This window comes from Dermochelys coriacea, chromosome 3 (genome assembly GCF_009764565.3).
Source record: "Dermochelys coriacea isolate rDerCor1 chromosome 3, rDerCor1.pri.v4, whole genome shotgun sequence".
In the NCBI taxonomy this organism is placed as follows: domain Eukaryota; kingdom Metazoa; phylum Chordata; order Testudines; family Dermochelyidae; genus Dermochelys; species Dermochelys coriacea.
The window spans coordinates 171,358,170-171,371,899 of NC_050070.1; positions in this window are offsets into that span (position 1 = coordinate 171,358,170).

Consider the following 13,730-nt stretch of genomic DNA (forward strand, 5'->3'; position numbering starts at 1 on the left):
TACATTTTTCTTTTCACATAGAGATTGTTGGTGGGAGTTCAGAATTTTTTTTTTGAGAAGCTTTTCAAGATATTTCTGTTCTAGGATGTGACATTTCCCAGATTTATGTTTTCTTTATGACTAGAGTAACTGGGCCTCATTTTAGGGAAGCCCAAAAATACCGAAAATATGCCCCCCTCTAGATCCTGTGTGGTGCTTTACGCCAACTCTAAACTACAGATTTCTGCCAGCATTGCTATGTTGGTCAGGGATGTGAAGAAGTGTGATTATAACCATGCCTGTTTGGTATGGTGCTCTATACCCCGCAAGTAGCACCTAGCCCAGCTAGAGATTGATGAGTGAGACAGCTGTGGCTTTTAGCTCATGCAGTAGAGGGTCATACACTGAGCTCCGAAGGTTCCAGGTTCAGTCCCAATGACTAGGGTCTGTTGGAGTTACGTGATCTCTGACCAACCTAGTGTTTTTACTGGCACAGCCTTGCAAGTGTCCACACTCTGTTTTGAGTCCTGCCAACAAACCCCTGAACTTCAGTTGGTAAAGCTAAACCAGCTCCCTGAGCCATTCTAGTCCCATGCCAGCACTGTTCTACCGGTATAATGCCTGTGTGGAGCTACATTACTGGTACCAGTACAAACAGTCCTCCAGCAACAATCCTACAATGCCTCTGTCCCTATGGTAGCGACTCCTCTGGTAAAATTTTTGAACTCTCCTGCCCAGGGATCACAGTGACCAGACGCTTGCCCTCCCTCCCCTGCCCCTGCTTTAAAATCTCTGGTGTGTATTGGAGATGCCTCTTTTCCTGTCAGCCAACCTTTGCAAACACGCAAGTATGGCTCCAGGTAAAGCTGCAGCTAAAATTCCAGCTAAACTTCATGCTTCTGTCTGGTCCAGGAAAGAAGTCCTAGGTTTCCTTGCCTATGTGTGGGATGTGTGTGGGGGAGGTCGGGGGGGGGGTTGGGGTGGGGAGTAAGAGCAGTGTAAGCCCAGCTATGGAATTCCTGAAGGAATAAAGACGTTTATTTGGACGATGCAGAAGCTGGGTGTGACAGGGACGAGTGCCAATGCTGGGCAAAGGGGAAGGCGCTGCGGCAGCCCTACCAGAAGACAAAGGAGGCCAACAAAGCATCTGGCTTGACCCCCCAGAACTGCCACCACTATGTTGAGCTGGATGCCATACTGAAGGCGAACCCCACCACTCAGCCGCAAGTGACAGTTGACTCCTCATCTGTCTGGAAGAAGGCACTCCAGAAAAGGACAGTGATCATGAGTTCGTTGAGGGGTGGGACATGGGGAGTGCAGAGCCCGTGGATAGCCAGGAGCTCTTCAAGACCCAGCCAAACTCAGAGAGAGAACCACTGAGCAAGGACCTCAGGAAGGTGTGTTTACTGCCCCCATTAATACACACATTTGAACTTTCTTCAGTGTTCCCAACACTTTACCCCGCTCTTTTCATGCCCCAGTCCCCTTCTGAAAATGACGTCCAGCCACATGTTGGCAGGGAACAAAAGAATTCTGTTTTAAAGTAGCCAGTTTATTTGAAGAGTATGCACTGTCATTAATAGGCAAAACAGAAAGGGTACTTAAAACAATCAAAAAGCATTCCCATATACCCAATGTGGCACTCAAAGGGAAAACATTCTCAGCCAGCAAAAAACCCCAATACAAATATAACTCAATGCATTCAAAACTGAAACTGAAATGTACATAAACCAGTAACTGAGTATTCAAAGAAAATACATCAAAAACACAAAACAATGCTTGCAACAATCTAGTAGCTGGGCATTCGGACTACATGGTTCTGCAGTAGTACTGTTGTAAACTTGTTGGATGAAGGTTTTCTATTCCAAAACACAATGTTTCGGTTTTGAAGTCTAAAAGATGTGCATTAATGGCGATGACATGGTATCAAACTCTTCTCCTATGGCCTCTTTCAGCCATACAGTGCCTTGGTGTGGTCTGGTAAATGCCCTTGTGTCCAGCTGCTCAAAATCAGCACACAGGCTGTCTGCTTTCTTCCTCCATGCTGCTGGTAACATTTTCCCCTTGGCCTTACAAATATTATGTGAAATACAGCAATAACTGTAGGAATAGCTGGCTCCCTGAGATCTAGCCTAGTCATCACATATCTCCGCTGAGCCTTAAATCTGCCAAATGCACACTTCATAGTCATCCTGCACTTGTTCAGGCAACAGTTACAGCTTTCCTTGCTGCTGTCCGGTGCCCAGTGTATGGCAGCAGGAGCTAGGGAAGCAAACAATAAGCTGGGCCCTCAAGAATCACAATTGGCATTGACACAATTGGCATTGACAGTGAATGTACCAGTCCAGAAAAAATGTTTCTGCATGGAGCTTTTCACAAAGTCCTGAATTTTTAAAGATGTAAGAGTCACTTACCTGACCATCCAAGGTTAATTCCAGTGAAACATCCCTGGTGATCCACCAACGCTTGCATAACCATGGAAAAGTAGCCCTTTGTGTTTAGATACTCAGAAGCAAGGGTGTGGGGGCCGAATTGGGACGTGTGTCCCATCCATCATCCCACCATAGTTAGGGAAGCCCATTTCAGTTAATCCATCTATTATTTCCTGCACATTGAATCCATGTATTGGTTCCAGAGTCACAATCCTGTGCAGCAGGACATGCTTAATGATCTTGGACACTTGGATGAAGACTGCCCTCATTTTGGATTTTTCAACACTGAACTGAGTGTACCAACCAATAGGTATCTGAGGTTGTAAGCTTCCACAGCATGAGCCTCTGTCAAAGCAGCTCTCATTCTGGTGTTCCGTGCAGAGCTCCAGCAATGTGGCCTTCCTCACCTGAAGGATCTGCAGCCACTGCTGATCATCCCAGATTTGCATCATGTTCTAATCCCACCATGCAGTGCTCATTTCATGGGCCCAGAACCACTGCTCCACAATATCCAGCTGGTCAGTGAATGACTGTGGTATTTGGTGACTTTCACTCACTGCTCACATCACTTGCTTAGTTTTCTCAAAAAGAAAAGGAGTACTTGTGGCACCTTAGAGACTAACAAATTTATTAGAGCATAAACCTGGTTATTTTCCACCAAATGCATCCGATGAAGTGAGCTGTAGCTCACGAAAGCTTATGCTCTAATAAATTTGTTAGTCTCTAAGGTGCCACAAGTACTCCTTTTCTTTTTGCGAATACAGACTAACACGGCTGCTACTCTGAAACCTGTCATTATGCAAGGCAATTAGTTTTCTCAGTTTCACTGCTGCATATCTGGCCAGTGGGATGGTAGTTATAATTCCACAAATACAAAAGAATCAGTAGGCCTGTTTCTAAAACAGACCAGAAAGCTCAGCTGATTTGGTCAGCATCCTTGCTTCCAATAGCAAGACAGTGGAGAGATTGAAAACTGGCACAAATAAAACATTATAGGATGGAACAGAGAGAAGTGTGGTAATAAAAAACTGAGAGTATGAAAAAGAGAAGACTGAGGGATGGAACAGAGAGAGAACTGTGAGACCTCGACCACCAAACCCCCACAAGTGCGGAGAGGACTGCTGGAATCCCACTAGGCACTGTAACATTTTTCTGAAGATAGTGCTCAGGCTAGCAGCACAGCGGCCATTGGAATATCTGTGTGCTATGCTGCATGTCTTTTGCTGATACAACCTGTTATTACAACAAGGTGTCATTGGCGATCCCTCGAGGTCGAGGATGATCTCTTTCACAGCTTTCATTTTTCATGGGTCCTTTCGTGACTGAGGAGTCCGATCCTTGAGACACACATGCTTGTTGGCAGATGTTGCAGGCGGTGTTGATAAATTTGCTTGAGCAGCCAAACTTTGACATGATTTTCCACATGTAAGGGGACTGTTGTCCCCTTACTAAAACTCAGTAGGGGTGTTTTGGTTGGCTAGCTCCCAGCACCAAAAGAAAGGGGAAGGGTCGATGGGAAATCAGGACCCTGAGACTGACAGTCCCCAGGAACGATGGGGAGAGGCCAATGCTCTAAGACAGCCTGATTGACAGGGTGGGCAGGCTAATCAGGAGTCAGCAGCCGCAGGGGGGGGGGGGGAGGGTCCTGTCCTCTGTATGAGCTGGAATTGCCTGGGTCAGACAGAGTGGGGCTGAGCTAAGGAGAGAGCAGGGCCCAAGCTGGGCTGGGGAGCGGAGCCGTGTCAGCCAGAGAAGCAGCCTGGCAAGCAGGTCAGAGCTGGGAGCAGAGTCACAGAAGCAGCCCACAGAGCAGCCCTGTCCTGGGGGGGGGAGCTGCAGCAACCGGGGCCAGAGAAGCAGCCCAGGGAGCTGGAGGCAGAGCAGCAGCAGCAGCAGCAGTGCAGAGACAGAGGGTGCAGCTGGGGCTGGAGCAGTCTGGAGCTGGGTGCGATGAGCAGCTGGGGAGACCGAGGGGGACCCTGGGCAGCAGGCCCAGTGCAGGGAGACATCCCCAGCTAAGAGGCCCTGCAGGCCAGACTTGGAGGGGGATCGTAATCCTGACGGGGCAACGCTGGGAAGAAGGGTCCTAGAGCCTGAGGGCATGTGGCCACAGCCAGAGCAAGTGTCCGACCTGCAGCACAACCAGGGCCTGAGGAGGAGGCCTGGGACTTGTGAGGAACAGACTGAACTCCCCTCACATCCCAGAAACGCTGGTTGTGATGTCCCCCTGCCACAGAGCGGGGTGACAGGTTTTCTTTTAACCTTTCCCATTTTTTCCTTATTTTTTTAAACTGAGTGCTGTTTGATAAATTGTATTTGCTTAGAACTGTATGCAATGGTCAGTGGGTCAGGGAAGCATCCAGTGCAGAGAGCGCATCCTGGAGTGGGGACACCTTAGACCCTGCCCTAAGTGACCAAGACCAGGTTGGGGGTGGAGCCCCCCAGTAATCCTGAGCCCAGCCTTGTTGGGGCTATGAGGACTCTGCCACACAGGAGACTAGAAGGGGAGCCCTCGAGGTCAGGCAGGCCTCTGGGTAAAGGAAGTGGGAGCGAGGGCTCAGATCCTTTTGCTAGTCCTCTTCACTGGGGTAGTGCAGAAGCCAGGAAAGTTCCCCACCATAGCAGGACCATTCCCCCGCTTACACACAGAGCCTCACGGTTGAAGGTGCTCACAAGAAGGTGCTGCATTGACAAAGGCAGCCAAAGGTGAACACCATTCAGTGACACCGCAATGTTGGCCTCTGTATGCTGGCAGAAATTTTACTGATAAAACTTTTTAGTGTAAATGTGCCCTCAGGGTCCTCGGGAGGCACTGACTCATAGCAAACTATAAGCATATTTTTGTATAGGTAACAGACGAGCTGCTGTTCAAGCTCTCAAAGCCAAATCCTGAGCCCATTGAAATCAATTCATAACTCCCACTGATGTCAGTGGAACAAGGTTATAGCCCTTATTGCATAAGTGGAGAGTCTCTTGTGCAGCACTTCTAGTTTCTATCACAATTAAAATTTGAAGTCTTCTGGGTTGGAGTTGTAACCGGCCAATGTATGGGTCTCACTGCTTTTTATTGTGACAGCTTATTTAAGGTATGACCCATCTATTAGGGGAGCAGCTATAGAGAATTCTCCTTTAATCTGAGAAGTAGACATCTGTGTTTTCTTCTGGGCCAGTGGTTCTGGGTTCTCTCTCAAATGCCACATGTCTGGTTCAGCTGAGCTGACACCTACAACGTCTGTAGTCATGAATTAGTTTATCTATCTGCCTTGTCCAATCTAATCCATGTGTTTCTATAACATCTCTGACCCAGCAGGAATGCTTTGAGCACTCACTGACAAAAGCAGGATGCTACTGCAGACATAACAATGATACTGGGGCAATGAGACAGGATTTTGGAACAGACTGTATCTCAGTATGACAGCAACAGGAAAAAAGCTCCTGAGCTCCTGGACCCAGGGATTCATTTATTTAGACTCCTCCCCCCATTGTTTGTGTCGTGTAGGAAAGGGAAGACAAGGAATAGGATCTACTTTTCCTTAAAACAAACAAACAACCTCAATTTCCCAAGTAGCAGATTCTAAAGTCTCTTCCAGTGTTCTTGTGGCTCTTACTGGAAATGGAATTCTAGATTTAAAGAACCAAAAATATGTTAGACAACCTTTTCTTCCTCCAAAATACTGGCAGAAAATGTTTACTGCCCCAAAATTTATTCTAGTGCACTGCGCATAATGACAGGTTTCAGAGTAGCAGCCGTGTTAGTCTGTATCTGCAAAAAGAAAAGGAGTACTTGTGGCACCTTAGAGACTAACACATTTATTTGAGCATAAGCTTTCGTGAGCTACAGCTCACTGCATCCGATGAAGTGAGCTGTAGCTCACGAAAGCTTATGCTCAAATAAATGTGTTAGTCTCTAAGGTGCCACAAGTACTCCTTTTCTCTTTACAAATGGAGTAGTCCTCACTTTTTTGCTATACTTGGCACTAATTTGCAAAAGGCAGAACTTTCATAATTTAGGCACAACCTCAAGTCATGTAAATTGGAATAAACTAGAAATCTACTTAATATCCTATGTACTGTATATTCTAATTTGATATCCTGTGCACTAAATATATTCAATAATATATATGTATTACCATGTCATTACTTGATGCCTGATCATAATGTTTGCCAAACAGAATACAGTTATGAATAACACTAAGACTTTGTCTGTACTTCCTTTCACTTGTGGCAGCAAGTAGTTTACGTGTAGCTACACCACGTGAATCCAACAGTGCCTGCAGTAATCTGTAGTAGGAGCAGAGAGTAGTGGAGAATCAGGCCCTAGATTCCCCCAGTTTAAAGCTTTATAGTGGAAGGAACTTTCATTATTTTGTCTGGAAACCTAAGTTCATGCCTGAGGGGACTGTGAAGATCTGATTATGGCGATGTCTTCACTGTGACTTTTAGTCATTGATGGAAACCAATAATGTAGATATGGTACAATAGTGTAAATGATGACTTTCACTGGCATAAATTGCACCAGTGCAAGAAACAATTTACACAACTGCACTGTGACTACACTAGGGGTTTGCATCAGTGCACTTACATTGATGGTGCGCCACTTGTGCCTAATAACCCAAGTATATGCAAGGTCCCTGCTTCCAGAAATTCTTCGATATAAAAGGAAACAAAGAAGATTCCATGACTTGTAAATCCAGAGAAACACTTCCAGCACTTCACCCCTGTTGAAACTGGATCTGTGTGCCCACCTCTTCAGTCATCAAGTGAATTCAGAAATCTTCTGGAAAGGGGAAAGAAACTGACACAACCTTAACCGACCAAAGAGGAGTGTTACCCAGAGTCTCTAAGAAATAACATCATTATGGCTAATGGGGAAGGGTTAGTTGTAGTTAATATAGGCAGGAAACAGTCTGAAATCTGTCAGAGAAACAACCAGAACACTAGGAATTACATACTTTCCTAATACCCAACCCAGAAGATAAATATATTGAGCTGGACTTCTCTCTCTAATCAAAAGTGACAAAGCAGATACATTATATATCTTAAAAAGTAAACGAGTACTTGTGGCACCTTAGAGACTAACAAATTTATTAGATGAAGTGAGCTGTAGCTCACGAAAGCTTATGCTTTAATAAATTTGTTAGTCTCTAAGGTGCCACAAGTACTCCTTTTCTTTTTGTGAATACAGACTAACACGGCTGCTACTCTGAAACCTGTCATTATATATCTTATTCACCTAAAACTCTAGTTCCATAAAATCTCAGCAGGAACATCTAAAGAAACACAAACCAAACTGGGGATCACAAGCAATTAGTGGTAGGGTGAGGGCAGATGTCCCTTTTGAAAGGTTTGGCTCAATACAGTATATAGACACCTCACAAAAGGCTCTGCAGTTGAATTGTGACTCGCCAACCTTTCCCAGCCAGCTACCTAGCCACTCCTAATCTTTCAGATTAAGATCATTTTATACTTCAATATTTCTACATTTAAAAATAATTTAAAAAATGTCATTGCTGATATGCTTAGAACTTCTGCCAACCCTCTCTCACTCCTCCAACACTTCTCCAGCCCTCTTCCCCCTCAGCTGCTGGAGTCAGTTATAAAACATTCATTGCCATCAGTGGCAGGCCCCCATCCCTGACATAAATTATTTCCACATTAGCATTTCAAATACAGTGGATTGTTCTTCCCAGTGCAAAATAATTGCTTACCAGTAGATGAAATCCCCCCCCCCCACAGAGCAAAGAATAACATCTCTATACCCAGTCTTCAAACTACCCTCTCCCTAAATGCCTAGGAAATAGATGGGATTTTCAAGATGTCATAGGCTTGGGTAGACTAGGTGGGGAGTGAATTCCAAAGCTCAAGATCCAGTTCAAGCATCTCCACTGATCCCAGCTGTAGCAGCATGTTAAAGGGAGAGTGGTGGTCTCTCAGGTAACCATGTAGGTCTTTGTAAGTTAATACCAACACCTTGAATTCCAGCCAGAAACTTATTAGCAGCCAGTTCAGATCCCAGGGCCCTGATGTAAACTGTTCTTGGCAGGAAACTTCATAAGTGAGCAGCTGCATTCTGCGCTAGTTCCAATTGTTGAGTCATCTCCGTGTTAGCCCTATGTAGAACACATTACAGCCATCCAGTCTCAAGGTGACAAAGGCATGGATAACTATGGCAAAGTCACTGCACTGGAGAGAAAAGACCCCCAACCCTCTCACCAGAGACAGTTGGAAAAAAGCCCAATGTTTTTGTCAAAGACTTGGCCCAAAGTGTATTTAATGTCCATGATCTCATTCATCCAAGAACTTTCTGACTTAGAAAGTTCAAATAAGACTCGTAGGCAGGGCCGGCTCTAGGTTTTTTGCCTCCTCAAGCACAAAATTTTTTGGATGTCCCCCCCCGCCTTTTGGCCGGAATGCCTCCCCAGAAATGTGCCCATAGGCGCCGACTCCATGGGTGCTCTGGGACTGGAGCACCCCTGGTGAAAAAATTGGTGGGTGCTCTGCTCCCACCAGCAGTTCCCTGCCCCGCCCCACCCCGTCCTGCCCCAGCTCACTTCCGCCTCCTCCCCTGAGTGTGCTGCTGCTGCTCTACTTCTCCCCCCCCCCTCCCTCCCAGGCTTGCCGCAAAACAGCTGTTTCGCGGGGCAAGCCTGGGAGGGAGGGAGCGGGGAGAAGTGGAGCAGAGGCATGCTCAGGGGAGGAGGCGGAACGGAGGTGAGCTGGGGCGGGGAGTGGTTCCTCTGCCCCCCCTCCGAGGGTTACTTCCTGCGGCCCTCCCTGTGCCCCCCTGCCCCAGCTCACCTGTGCTCTGCCTCCTTCCCTGAGTGCGCCACAGCTCCGCTTCTCCCCCTCCCTCCCAGGCTTGCCATGCAAAACAGCCGTTTTGCACGGCAAGCCTGGGAGGGAGGAGGGGAAATGCAGCGTGCCCGGGATAGTAGGTGGGATCAGGGTTTTGGGGAAGGGGTTGGAATGGGGGCAGGGAAGGGGCAGGGGGGCGCAAGCACCCACCGGTGCTGGGTAAAGTCGGCACCTATGAATGTGCCGTCCCTGGAAATGTACCAGCCCAAGCATGTGCTTGCTTTGCTGGTGCCTAGAGTCGGTCCTGCTTGTAGGGTTTATGTGTATTAGATTCATATGAGTAGTTTCTGTCCGCACTCTATTGAAGTCAATGAAGTTACACTGGGATAAAATCAATATGAGGTCAGAATCAGGCCCATCAGCTCTTCTGGTGTGGATAGGGTGGAATATACTAGTATAGTATAAGTAAATTAAATGGTCTTTCAGTTTCTTTTTTAGAGAGTGTGATTTTTGTCGTGACTCATGAAGGTTTATGGCATGCATGTAATTTGTCTTCACTTTTCATCCAAGAATAAAATATTATTGTACCTGTGCTATATAATGGGCAGTGAAAAGAACTCCATTTTTAGACTCGCCATTTAAAATTGGTAACAAATGGGCTATGGATATACAGTCTCTGTAATTATAAAATAACTGGTTTCAGAGTGGTAGCCGTGTTAGTCTGTATCAGCAAAAACAACGAGGACTCTTTGTGGCACCTTAGAGGCTAACAAATTCATTTGGGTATAAGCTTTCATGGGCTAGAACCCACTTCGTCAGATGCATGGAGTGGAAAATACAGGAGCAGGTATAAATACATGAAAAGATGTGAGTTGCCATGAAAAGAGGTCAGTCTAACGAGACGAATCAATTAACAGCAGGATTCCAAGGGAGGAAAAATAACTTTTGAAGTAGTAATGAGGGTGGCCCATTTCAGACAGCTGACAAGAAGGTGTGAGTAACAGTAGGGGGAAATTAGTATTGGGGAAATTAGGTTTAGGTTTTGTAATGACCCAACCACTCCCAGTCTTTATTCAGGCCTAATCTAATGGTGTCCAGTTTGCAAATTAATTCCAGTTCTGCAGTTTCACATTGGAGTCTGTTTTTGAAGTTTTTTTGTTGAAGAATTGTCACTTTTAGGTCTGTTATTGAGTGACCAGGGAGATTGAAGTGTTCTCCTACTGGTTTTTGAATGTTATGATTCCTGATGTCAGATTTGTGTCCATTTATTCTTTTAGGTAGAGACTGTCCGGTTTGGCCAATGTACATGGCAGAGGGGCATTGCTGGCACACGATGGCATATATCACATTGGTACATGTACAGGTGAACGAGCCCCTGATGGTGTGGCTGATGTGGTTAGGTCCTATGATGGTGTCCCTTGAATAGATATATGGACACAGTTGGCACCGGGCTTTGTTGCAGGGTTTGGTTCAAGGGTTGGTGTTTTTGTTGTGTGGTGTGTAGTTGCTGGTGAGTATTTGCTTCAGATTGGGGGGCGGTTTGTAAGCGAGGACTGGCCTGTCCCCCAAGGTCTGTGAGAGTGAGGATAGGTTGTAGATCCTTGATGATGTGCTGGAGAGGTTTTAGTTGGGGGCTGTAGGTGACAGCTAGTGGTGTTCTGTTACTTTCTTTGTTGGGCCTGTCTTGTAGTAGGTGACTTCTGGCTCTGTCAGTCTGTTTCTTCACTTCATCAGGTGGGTATTGTAGTTTTAAGAACGCTTGATAGAGATCCTGTAGGTGTTTGTCTCTGTCTGAGGGATAGGAGCAAATGCGGTTGTATCGTAGAGCTTGGCTGTAGACAATGGATCGCGTGATGTGGTCTGGATGAAAGCTGGAGGCATGTAGGTAAGTATCTGCTTCACTTAGATTGAAAAATCACTTTGGACCAAATTTTCAGCTGACCTCAGAATACCCTCCAAAATACTCACACATTTATTGCACCTTCAAACCTGTTCTCATGTATATGCAGATGAATTGGATTTCTGAGAGGCCAAATACAAATGCTGAGTACCCACAAGGTTTTGAGGGCAGCAACATTTTGCATGTACTTTTGTGGTCCTAAGATCATAGACTGTGGCTGAAAATTTGATCCTACAGTTTATCTTTAACATCCCTTCATATATATTCAGAAAGATTTCCATCATGATGGCCCAGGATATGGTCCTCTGAGATTCAGACAAGAATTCAAAGAAATTCCATATAGAAAATAATGAGCTTAGGAAAATCGGACAAGAAATTGCAACCTTTGTGGAGTTCTAAATTCAGCAACACAAGGTACAGCTGATTACAACCATTGTAAAAGCATAAAGTGAGGACCACAAATGAAGGCACTTGGAGAGAGAAGAGTTATGGGCAGGGGAAAGAAAGAAGGATCAGTTTTTGTCTTTGTGATAGATCCACAGCCCTTTATTTGTCTGACATCCAGCAGAAGGGAGAGCTGCAGAAGGAAGGGATGTGTGTTTCTTCTGCACATACGGAGAAAACAGGTAAGGAACACAGCTACTGTTCTGCTGCATGCTGCATACAGCCCAGATGCTGAGCCAGTCACAGCTCAATGGATACATAAGGTCCTGTTGCGTGCTGTCTTTGGAGGCATCTGGAAGACTGAACAGGAGAGGCATGGTGTCATGGCTGAATCTTATGCCTGTGACATTCTGGCTATAGGTTAGGATGCACTCCAGCCTTCCCTGTAGGGAAAGGCCTTGTAAAAATAATCTGTGGTCCATTGCAGTGTATTTTGTGGAGCAGAGGGAATGTTGGCAGAGGAATTTGTCTCCCCTACAAAACCTATGAAAATCACATTTAGCTACAGTAGTTGTTTTAGATTGGGAATTGTCTTAATGAGGAAAATACCAGGGAGTTTGATGAGATGAGGATCTGCTCTTCTCTTATTTGATTCAGCTGGGGCTATTGGGAAAGAACAGGGGGACCACTCCGGAAATCTAAAAGATGGTATTTTATGCACCACTGTCTCATCCCTGTAATGTTTTGCCTATGGACTAGCTTTCCTGTTTGAGAGGAAAGGAGGTAGTGACATTGTGTCAGCCATTCACAGAGAACTGTTGTTAGTGCACACATACCAGGCTTTTCTGGTTTTGCTATCAAGGTAGAAGCAATGGAGCAGTTCTTCTCAGACAATTGACAAATTTAGGTGATGCGCTACATTTTACTTCAAAAAATAGATGGACTGAACTCCCATTGGAGTCAGCGGCTATTCCAAATGCCAACTAGCTAGAGAACTGAGCTGTAACTTAGTAAGATTTTTCATAAAGAAACATCCAAACTGCTCAGGTCCTCAATCAATCAGCTTCTCTTATTTAATCCTTTTCTGCTATCAGTCCTGGCTACAAGGATGTTGCTGTTTTAAGCAAATGGGAAAACATCTGCCCCCCTCAGAGCCCATAGCCAATCACACAATAAACAGTCCCCAAATTCTAGGTGACAGAGTGGTGTTCTTCCATGTCTACTGTCCCTGTGCATTAATGACTTCCCAGATCTGTGTGTGTTCATTGCCAGTAAAGAACTTTTCACCAGGAATATGCATGTCCCAGACTTCTGCAGAATTAATTCGTAAGTCTGATTGATGTACAATTGGACAAAGTTAGATGGACAGTGAGTGTTTCATTGATGTGAAATTTTACACCAAATCTGGACGTGGTATACACTTAGTTTATGATCCAGCTGGGCATGCTTGTTAGTTATTGTGGGGGTCACTCTAAGTGTAATTGTAACATAGGGAAAGACAGTCCCAGGGCTATGAAGATTTGTTTCCAACAGCTGCTATTCATTATTCATTAAACTCTACCTTCTGTTTTTGAAATTAATAACCCCTGGCCTTCTGACAAGGCATCAGACTTAGATAATATAGGTTTAATAATCAAAGATACACTAGTTTCATCCCTAGACAAGTGATAGCATAAGAAATTTTAGCTAGTAGTAGGACTTGGCTGCAGAACTATTATTTCTTCTTGTGGAAAACCGGATGTGAGTTAATTAACTCAACATTGACAGGCACTATATTCTATATGTAAGTAAACCAACCAGTGAGATATCTTTACACAAGTAAACTTCCTAGTCCTCTGTGAATGTCCTTCCACAGGGGGTCCATGCATTTTTGGAGCAGGGCTGGGGCAAGATAGGGTGGAGCAAAGGACTGTCTAATGTGTATGGCACCCCATGCTCTGGGTGTTCCAAACTTCTGACTGCCAGAGCTGGGACTGGGCAACAGGAGGTGGATCACTTGATAAATTGCTCTGTTCTGTTCTCCAAATCATCTGGCACTGGTCACTGTCGGAAGATAGGATACTGGGCTAGATGACCATAGGTCTGACACAGTATGGCTAGTCTTATGTTCTTATTCCCTGGAGGCCAGCTGAGTTTCAGCGTGGAAATCTGTGCAGGATGTAACACAGCTCTGGGTCCCTTCCTTGCCACTACTGAGTAGCTGCAGGAGGATCCAGCTAATAGGCACATGGTTCTAGCAG